We start from the raw sequence: 10507 nt of genomic DNA, 5'->3' as shown, positions 1-10507 counted from the left end.
GTCTGTCAACGATCCGGGGTAAGCCCATGTGTATTCCTTGACAAATTCGATCATTCTACTGACTTTTGCATCCAAGTTCTAATTGTCCCCAGAGTCCTGTATCGCCAGGAAGAAGAGGTGTACCGCTTGTTCAAGGAACCCGACCGACTCCACAAACGAGAACTGATAACAGGCATCACCATCGCAATGCTCCTCGGTTTAGGAGCTACCGGCGCTGCCACAGGCATCTCAGCCCTTGCAACACAACATCAAGGACTGGCACAACTGCAGATGACTGTTGACAAGGACTTGCAGAGGATCGAGAAATCCATCGCTTCCCTAGAAAAATCCTTTTCCTCGCTCTCAGAGGTTGTCCTCCAAAACAGGCGAGGACTGAACCTCTTGTTCGTGCAGCAAGGAGGCCTGTGTGCTGCCTTGAGAGAGGAATGCTGCTTTTATGTGGACCACACGGGAGTCATCAGAGACTCCATGGTCGAACTGAGAAAGCGACTAAACCTAAGAAAAATGGACAGAGAAGCTCAACAAGGCTGGTTCGAGTCGTGGTTCAACCGGTCCCCATAGCTCACCACCCTGATTTCTACCCTAATAGGCCCACTCACTATAATCTTACTAACCCTAATCTTCGGGCCTTGCATATTAAACAAACTGGTGCTATTTGTTAAAAGGAGTTTAGAAACGGTTAACATTATGTTTGTTGAGCGCCAACAATTATTTAAGGCGTACCAGTTACTAACACACTTACAATTTTACACTAATTTTACTAACCCACGAAATTTTGAAACCTCTACATTTTATAACTTTATACGATTTTTACTAATCATGAGGGAGGGGGGAAATGTGGAAAGCCAAGGATCTGCGTGCGGAAGAAATCGGGCTGTACGGTCAGTCAGGACATCCCCCCTCCTGCAGTCAGACCTTTGCTCCGTGCCTGGCCGCACCCACCCGGACATGAGCAGAAGGAAATGACACTGACTGCCCAAGCTATAAAGGATCCCTGTGACCCCTCAGTAAACGCCATTTGCTGTCCACCACATTGGTGTCAGGAGCACATGGACCGAGTGACCCTGGGGTTTGGGCCACCATGCCGGACTAAGAACCAGGTCGCCATGCCTTGAGAAGACAACACCCCAGTCTGTATGGTCCTGCACGGCACACACCCCAAGGGTCTGGAATTCCAGTTCCCAGCCAGGAAAAGATGTTCCTGCCCTTGAAGGCAAAGCTCTTAAGAAGGGACCGAAAGCCAAGTGGAGCAAGATCCTACAGTGACATTTCACTGCCAGCCTTCAGAACTTCACCCATGGCTGCTGTAGCTCCTGCACTGGGAATTAAATCAGGGCAGGGTCTTTGGTGGCAGCTGCCCTGGCTCAAGGGAGGCACTGAGAGAGAAACAGAGCAGGCAAAGAGAGGCAGGAGAGAAAGGAGGACACAAACACAATCAGCTGAGAAGGTGGCACTCTGCAAACAGAACTGGAACTGACTGAAAATGAATGGGACAGAAATCACTAACTCTGAAAGTTTTATTTACTATCAAATGTATCCAACCCAGCCAGCCCCACACAATCCCCACCCCCACCGCTCCAAACTGGGATCCCACTTCTCCCAGTCTCCTCCCAACCCCATCTCACTCTGGTGGCTGTGGAATGGAGTGAGTTTGGCATGGGGTTGGGTTTTCTAGTGTGGGAACAAGGCATTTTGAAGTGGGATTGAGCCTGTATGAATGAAATTCAGTTGTTTGGCACGGGATTCAGTTGTTTTGAGGTGACCCTCTTGGCTTTTGGAGTGCAAACAGATGGAGAACACTGTGCAAAATCTCCCCTCACAGACGCACAAATCCTCCAGAATATTGTCCCCAAAACATCAATTCCCCCTTCAAAACTTCTGAAATTTTGGGACTTTAGACATCTTTGATCACGTTATTTCATTTAACCCTGTTTGGGCTGTTTTTAAGGGATGAAGATGAAGCAGAAGAAAATTAAGGTCAAACCAAAAGTAGAAGCAGCCAGGTGTGTTGCCAACATGGATCACAGGGAATGTGAGTGACCAGGGCTGTGCCCAAAGTGCCTCCTCCAGTGGGGGATGGAGCTGGACCAGCACACGAAGCTCTTCCTGCACTTGGGGCACTCACAGGGCTTCCCTTACTGATGCCTCCGTTGGTGTTTGTTCAAGTGAGAGCTCTGTGAGAAGCTCTTCCCACACTGGAGACACTCGTAGGGCCTTTCCCCAGTGTGGATGCGCCGGTGTCGGATGAGGGTGCAGTTGTCCCTGAACCCCTTCCCGCACTCAGGGCATTGGAAGGGCCTCTCCTCTGTGTGAATCCAATAGTGCTGGAGGAGATGGGAGGTGGTCTGAAACCTCTTCCTGCATTTATCACACTCGTACAGCCTCTCCCCAGTGTGGATGCGCCGGTGCTTCATGAGGGTGGAGTTGTCCCTGAATCCCTTCCTGCAGTCAGGGCACTGGAAGGGCCTCTCCTCTGTGTGACTCTGATAGTGGCGGAGGAGATTGGAGCTAGTCAGAAACCTCTTCCCACACTCCCCACAGTTGTACAGCCTCTCCCCAGTGTGGGTCCTCTGGTGCTTGCTAAGGTCAGACCTGCTGCTGAAGCTCTTTCCACACTCCCCACACTCATAGGGCCTCTCCCCAGTGTGGATCCTCTGATGCAGGATAAGGTGGGAACTCTGGTTGAAGCTCTTTCCACAGTCCCCACACTCATAGGGCTTCTCCCCAGTGTGGATCCTCTGGTGCGTGATCAGTTGGGAGCTCCAGCTGAAGTTCTTCCCACACTCTGAACACTCATAGGGCCGTTCCCCATTGTGGATCCTCTGATGGACGATCAGGCTGGAGCTCCTCCTGAAGCTCTTCCCACACTCTCCACACTCGTAGGGCCAGTCCCCAGTGTGGGTCCTCTGGTGCTGGATCAGCCTGCAGTTCCACCTGAAGCTCTTCCCACACTCCACGCACGTGTGGGGCTTCTCCTCATCATGGAGCTGCTCATGGAGCACCAGCTCCGAGCTCTGGCTCGATTTCCACCTGCCTTCCTGGCCCAGGCTGGCTCTTTCCCCCTCAGATCCCCGCCAGCTGCGTTTGCAGCCCCTTCTCGTGCGGCATCTCCAGGGCTTTTCCTCCCCGTTGGCTTCGTGCGCTGTGGAGCTGCTCAAAACGGCCTCTGCCACCAGGTTCTGCCGCGGGCATTTGTCCTCCCTGCTCTCCATGCTCAGCTTCTGCTCTGGGGGAGGAAGGACAGGTTGGGATTTGCCTCCGTGCCACAGGCAAGGGCAAGGAGATCCCCCCAGGGCTGTGCTGCAGCCGGGGCTGTGCTGGGCTGGGAGATGGAGCAGCACAGAGGGGAAAGGGGCATTGACTTCCTCCTCACCTGCCTCAGTGTCCTGGAGCATCTTCCTCTTCCTCACCACCTCCCAGGGGTTGGCAATGGGAAATCCTGGATTGGGGAAAACAAGGGATGAGCATGTTTGTAGGAGTGTTGGGGGGTAGCAAGGTCGGGACGGACAGAGACGAGAGATCTCTGAAGCCAGGTCATGGAACTTGCAGTTTATTGCAAAGGGCCTGGGTGCAGGGCCCTGCTTGGAGCTGCCAGCCACAGCTTGGAGCAGGTCCGAGAGAAAAGAGGGGTAGAGAGCATGAGAGGGTGAGATAGGAAGAGGGTAAGAGTGTAAGAGAGTAAGGTTCCCGTTACAACACAATAAATATTCTTCTGGGTTGAATATTCTATTTCTCACTAACCAATCTAGTACAAGATACAAATCCTATAGCATTTACATACAGCCTTTAAGAAGCATTACATCACCACACTGTGTTACATTTTAAGCCCTAAAAACTACACTTTGGACCCCTTGTGCTAAGCTAGTAGGGTCTGCTCTGACCCTTGGATCAGGCTGCAAGCAGAGGGAATTGCTTCATCAAAAGGGGATTACCTTCAGTTGGGCCACACCATTGTTTTCCAGTTGTTCAGTAAGTAATGTATCCCAAAGCTTGCTTTCATCTCAATCTTGCTTATAGTTTCTATATTCCCAAATTCTTTTGCCAAACATTCATATTTATAAGGCTTCCCTGTTTTATCTTCCCCCAACACACGTTGAGTTTCAAGGTCCTTCTGCCCAAGTCCATCTGTACAAGTCACCGGACACCTAGGCTCCAGAAATCCCTCCCAAACACCAAGATTCAGCCCTGAAAAAGCCTTCCAGGAGTTCCTCTCCCCTTTGGTATTCGGAGGTTCCCCCCTGTCCCAGCTGCTGGAGTCACACTTGGACTGGGGCTCCCCCTTCTCGTCGGTGCCCGCCCTGCCCAGGCTGCTGGCAGTCCCAGCAATGCCAAAAGCTGCCCCCTCTTGGCTCTCCCCATTTCGGGATGCCGGGGCTCTTTGGGCTCCCGGGCTCCCTTCTCCCCTCATTCTCTGCTCGGGGCTGCAGCGGCTCCAAGGAGTCCCCCCTGCCCCTCTCCAGGCTCTTGAGGCTCCCGCCAATGGCGGCGCTCCCCCCTTTGGGCTCCTGGGGGACACAGGGCTCTGCTCCTCCAGGCTGCCTCTGCCGGCAGCCGCCACCGGCACCCCCCGATGTCCCCCGAGGGGCCTTTTCCGCTCAGCCTTGGACTGCTTCATTCTCCAAACATCCCCCCAAAAACCCAACCCAGGGACCCCCGGGATATCTGGGCCGGGATCCCCCTCCCCGCTTACCTGCGCGATGTGGGGGAGGGGCGATGATCCCACAGGTGGGGGCTGCGAATTCCGGCAGGGCTCGAGCGCGGATCCGACTTTGTCCCTCCTCTTCCTCCCGCTCCTCCTCTGTCTGATCTCCACCTCCTTCTCGTCTTCCATCCCGCCCCTTCCATTCCCTCTCCTCCTCCTCTTCCCCCTAACTCCGCCTCCTCCTCCCCCTTCATCCCTGCCCTTCCCTCCCTCCTCCTCCTCCCCCAGCAGCAGCCACACCCTCGCTGCCCCGTTCCCGCAGCCTTCGCAGCCCGTGGCAGGAGCGGGGATGGAGCCGGGACAGGTCGGGATGGGCAGCGCGGGGCTCTCGGCTGCTCCCAGCCGCTGCGGGCGGGGGGAACCCAGCCCGGGCCAAAGGAGAGGCAAACTGGGCAAACTGGGGGCTGCACATCCAAACTGGGCCTTGCTGGGGACCCTGCCTGGCCACTGCCAGCCCTTGGGGCTCCTCTCGGCACATCCGCCAGGGAGGAACACACACAGGGCTGGGGGATCCCAGCAGTGACAGCACTGCCAGGGAGTGGGCTGCACTGAGATCCTACTGGGAGTGACTGGGACTGTACTGGCTTTGTACTGACATCACACTGGTATCATGCTGGGACTGTACTGGGTTTGTGTTGATATTATACTGGGATCATACTGGCAGTGAGCAGGAGCCCGTGAGGAGCAATTTAGATCATGTTAGGGGCAAATGGGATATACTGGGAGTGACTGGGATTATACTGAGGGTGACTGGGAGCTGCTGCGAGCAACTGGAAAGATGCTAGGAGCAACTGGCAGGAACTGGGCGTGTCTGGGTGCGCGCCGAAGGTGATTGGAAACAACTGGGCTTATATTGGGATGAAGTGGGATCATGCTAGAGGTGACAGGGATCATACTGGCAGTGAGTGCCACTACACTGAGGCTAACTGGGAGTGCTTGTGAGGAAATGGGGTCATACTGGAAGGAACTGGAAAGATGCTGAAGGGAACTGGGCTACACTGGGACATACTGGGAGTGACTGGAAGGAAAGTGAGGGTGAAAGAGAGCAACTGGAACCATGTGGAGCACAACTGGTTTATTTTGGTAGAGACTGGGACCACACTGGGCTCATCTTTGGATCATACTGGGAGGGACTGGACTAAAACTGGGAGTATCTGAGAGTGAGTGGGAACACGCCCTGCACATCATCCCCCATACTGAGCCCTATTGGGAGCAACCGGGAGCGCACTGTGAGCAAGCGGCATCATACTGGGACTGACTGGGCTGATCTAGGAAGCAACTGGAACCATGCTAGAGGCAGCTGGGACCATACTGGGAGAAATAGGAAGCAAATGGGATTATACTGGGACCTTACTGAGAGGGCTGGCATGTGACTGGGATCAAACTGGAGCTTACTGGGATCATATTTGGGTTTAAAGGGAGTGACTGGGATCACACTTTGGGTTACTGGCAGCAACTGAGCGAAACTGGGATGATGCTGCAAGCACACTGGAGGAACTGGGAAGGACTTGATGCCTGCTGCAGGCAACTGGGATATACTGGGCATGACTGGGGGATCATACTGGGAGAACTGACACCTTACTGGGGCCACTGGCAGTGTCTGGAAAAGACTACAGACATGCTGGGGACAACTGGGATTATACTGGGATTGTCTGTCACCATACTGGGGGGACTGGAATCACACTGGGAACAACCAGGGCCATGCTGGGGACAACTGGGACTATGCTGGGAAAAACTGGGAGTGAGTGGGACCATGCTGAGAGGAACTGAGATCATATGGGGAGTGACTGGGACTAGAGCAGGGGCAACTGTGTTCAACTGGGACCATACTGGGAGTGTCTGTAACCATAACGGAGTGATGGAAGCACACTGGGAACAGCTGGGCCCATGCTGGGAGCCACTGGGATCACTCTCAGGGTGACTGGAATCTTGCTGGCATTTACAGGGAGCAACTGGGATCACACTGGAGGGACTGGAATTGTACCAGGAGTGTCTGGTAGCAACTGGGATTAGACTGCAAGTGACTGGGATCATACCAGGAGTGGTTACAATCATACTGGGATTAGAGTGGGTGTGATTGGACCCTGACTGGGGGTTACTGGGAGCTACCAGGCCCTGCTGGGAGTCAACTGGGGACATAATTAGAGCAACTGGGAGCACCTGGGAGATAACTGAGGGCAAGTGAACCACACTGAGGTGACTGGGAGTGCCTGGCAATGACTGCCAGAATGCTCAGGGCAACTGGGATATACTGGGAGGGTCTCAGATCATTTGGGTGTGGGACTGGGACCAGACTGGGAATGTGCTGTGGGAACTGGGAACACACTGGGGGCAAGTGGGAGTGACTGGGAACCTGCTGGGAGAGACTGGGATCATACTGGGAGTGCCTGGGACTATGCTAGGGCCAACTGGGAGAATTGGGAACACACTGGATGAAAGTGGGAGGAACTGGGAGCAACTGGGACCATGCTGTGAGAAATTTGCATCATCATAGGGAAGGACTGGGAGGGACTGACCTCGTCTGGGAGTCACTGGGATCCTGCAGGGACGCAGGGGAAGTGACCAGGATTATACTGGGAGTGCACAGGCCCATATTGGGAATGACCAGGCTCACACTGGGAGTGCCGAGGAAACTGGAAGCACACGGAGGGACCAACTGGGCTCATACTGGGAGCAGCCACTGCTGGCGCTGGGACCCTCCGATGTTCCCCCGAGGGGCATCTGCAGCTTGGCTTTGGAGCCCTGCCAGCTGCAAACCTCCCCCCCAAAAAACCCCAAACCCAGGAACCCCCCTTGGGATATTTGCGCCGCGCTCCCCCTGCCCGGGCACCTGCAAAATGGGGGGCGATGCTCCCGGGGCTGTGGCACTTTCAAGGAGCGCCCGGGCCACGAGATTCTCCCTCTCCTCTTGTGCTGCCGCCGCTCGGCCTCTTCCTCCCTCCTTCCTCCTCCGCTCCATTCCGGAAGGCCAAGCAGTGAGGGGAAAGGGGGCGAGGAAGGGGCGGAACCCTGAGGGGAAACGGGGCAGGGAAAGGACGGAACCGTGAGGGGAAAGGGGACAGGCAAAGGGCAGGAACCGTGAGGGGAAAGGGGCAGGGAAAGGGTTGGAACCGTGAGGGGAAACGGGGGCAGGGAAAGAGCGGAACCGTGAGGGGCAACGGGGGCAGGGAAAGAGCGGAACCGTGAGGGGAAAGGGGCGGGCTCAGGCCAAGGGCAGCAACTGTGAGGGGACACTCTGGGAGGCGGTACTCTGCAACCAGAACTGCAACGGACTGAACATGAACGGGAGAGAAATCAGTAAGTCTAAGAGTTTTATTTGCTGCAAATGCATCCTGTACAGCCAGCCCCACACAATCACTACCCGTGCAGTAGAGGTGCAGCTGCGCACGAAGCTCTTCCCGTACTCGGGGCACTCGCAGGGCTTCCCTTACCGGTGCCTTTGTTGGTGTTGGGTCAAGTGAGAGCTGCTGGAGAAGCTCTTCCCACACTGGGGACACTCATAGGGCCTCTCCCCAGTGTGGATGCGCCGGTGCTTGACGAGGTTGCAGTTGCGCTGGAATCCCTTTCCACAGTCAGGGCAGCGGAAGGGCCTCTCCTCTGTGTGAATCCGATAGTGCAGGACGAGACTGGAGCTGGTCAGAAACCTCTTCCTGCATTTATCACACTTGTAAAGCCTCTCCCCAGTGTGGATGCGCTGGTGAATGATGAGGGTGGAGTTGCGCTTGAATCCCTTCCCACACTCAGGGCATTGGAAGGGCCTCTCCTCTGTGTGAATCTGATAGTGGCGGAGGAGGTGGGAGCTGGACTGAAACCCCTTCCCACACTTGGAACACTTGTAGGGCCTCTCCCCAGTGTGGGTCATCTGGTGCGTGATCAGGTGGGAGCTCTGGCTGAAGCTCTTCCCGCACATGGAACACGTGAAAGGCCTTTCCCCAGTGTGGATCCTCTGGTGCTTGATCAGGCTAGAGCTCAAGTTGAAGCTCTTCCCACACTCCCCACATTCATGGGGCCTCTCCCCAGTGTGGATCCTCTGATGCTTGGTCAGGCTGGACCTCTCTCTGAAGCTCTTCCCACACTCCCCACACTCGTAGGGCCTCTCCCCAGTATGAATCCTCTGGTGGCTGGTCAGGTCAGACCTCCACCTGAAGCTCTGTCCGCACTCCCCACAGTCATAGGGCCGTTTCCCAGTGTGGATCCTCTGGTGCTTGGTCAGGTCAGACCTGCAGCTGAAGCTCTTCCTACACTCCCTACACTCGTAGGGCCGTTCCCCAGTGTGGATCCTCTGGTGGCTGATCAGGTGGGAGCTCTGAATAAAACCCTTCCCACACTCCCCGCATTTGTAGGGCCATTCCCTAGTGTGGATTATCTGGTGCCTGATCAGGTAAGAGCTGCAGCTGAAGCTCTTCCCACACTCCCCACATTTGTAGGGCCGTTCCCCAGTGTGGATCCTCTGGTGCTTCACCAGGCTGGAGCTCTCGCTGAAGCTCTTCCCACATTCCCCACACTCGTAAGGCTTCTCACCCGTGTGGGTCCTCTGGTGCAGGATCAGGCTAGAGCTCCACCTGAAGCTCTTCCCACACTCCCCACACTCATAGGGCTTTTCCCCATTGTGGGTTCTCTGGTGCCTGATCAGGCCGGACCTCCGGCTGAAGCTCTTCCCACACTCTCCACACTCATAGGGCTTCTCTCCAGTGTGGGTCCTCTGGTGCAGGATCAGGTTGGACTTCCACCTGAAGCTCTTCCCACATTCCTCACACGTGTGGGGCTTCTTCCCATCACGCAGCTTCTCATGGAGCACCAGCTCCGAGCTCTGGCTCCATCTCCGGCTGCTTTCCTGGCCCAGCCTGGCTCTTTCCCCCTCAGATCCCCTCCAGCTGCGTTTGCAGCCCCTCCTCGTGCGGCATCTCCAGGGCTTTTCCTCCCCGTTGGCTTCCTGTGCCGTGGAGCCGCTCAGAACGGCCTCTGCCACCAGGTTCTGCCGCGGGCATTTGTCCTCCCTGCTCTCCATGCTGAACTCCTCCTCTGGGGAAGAAGGACAAGGACAGGATGGGATTTGCCTCCGTGCCACAGGCAAGGGCAAGGAGATCCCCCCAGGGCGTCCCTGCCAGGACGGTCGGTACCCGCTGCGCCCGGTGTCCCCCCGCGGGGCCTTTTCCGCTCAGCCTTGGACTTGTTCATTCTCCAGTCGTCCCTCCAGAAACCCAACCCAGGGACCCCCAGGGATATCTGGGCCGGCCTCCTTCTCCCTGCTCACCTGCACGATGGGGGGCGGGCGATGATCCCGCAGGTGGGGGCTGCGAATTCAGGCCGGACTCGAAACCGTGCTGCGCCTTCAGCTCAGCCTTGATCCGCCTTTGTCCCTCCTCTTCCTCTTCCTCTTGCTCTTCCTCTTCCTCTTCCTCTTCCTCTTCCTCCCGCTCCTCCTCTTCCATCCCCCCTTCCGCTCCTCTGTGTTATCCCCACCTCCTCCTCCTCTTCCATCCCGCCCCTTCCATTCCTTTTCCTCCTCCTCCTCCCTAACCCCACCTCCTTCTCCTCCTTCCATGGCTGTTCTCTCTGCCCTCATCCCTCTTCTTCCATCCCTCCTGCCCCTCCTCCTCCCATAACCCACTGGAACCCTAAGGGGAAAGGGGGCAGGGAAAGGGCGGAACCGTGAGGGGAAAGGGGGCAGGGAAAGGGCGGAACCGTGAGGGGAAAGGGGCGGGGAAAGGGCGGAACCGTGCGGGGAAAGGGGGCAGGGAAAGGGCGGAACCGTGAGGTGAAAGGGGGCAGAGAAAGGGCGGGAACCGTGAGGGGGAAAGGGGG

General features: G+C 56.3%; 1 pseudogene; it reads right to left on the bottom strand.

Annotated features, from left to right (window-relative positions):
• Positions 1-420: 420 nt before the first annotated feature.
• On the bottom strand, positions 421-10312 carry LOC135460526 (zinc finger protein 850-like; annotated as a pseudogene).
• Positions 10313-10507: the final 195 nt, after the last annotated feature.

The sequence above is a fragment of the Zonotrichia leucophrys genome, unplaced genomic scaffold, assembly GCF_028769735.1.
Source record: "Zonotrichia leucophrys gambelii isolate GWCS_2022_RI unplaced genomic scaffold, RI_Zleu_2.0 Scaffold_53_334942, whole genome shotgun sequence".
Taxonomy (NCBI): Eukaryota; Metazoa; Chordata; class Aves; order Passeriformes; family Passerellidae; genus Zonotrichia; species Zonotrichia leucophrys.
The sequence above is the reverse complement of the archived record's forward strand: the minus strand, read 5'-3'. Positions and strand labels throughout refer to the sequence as shown.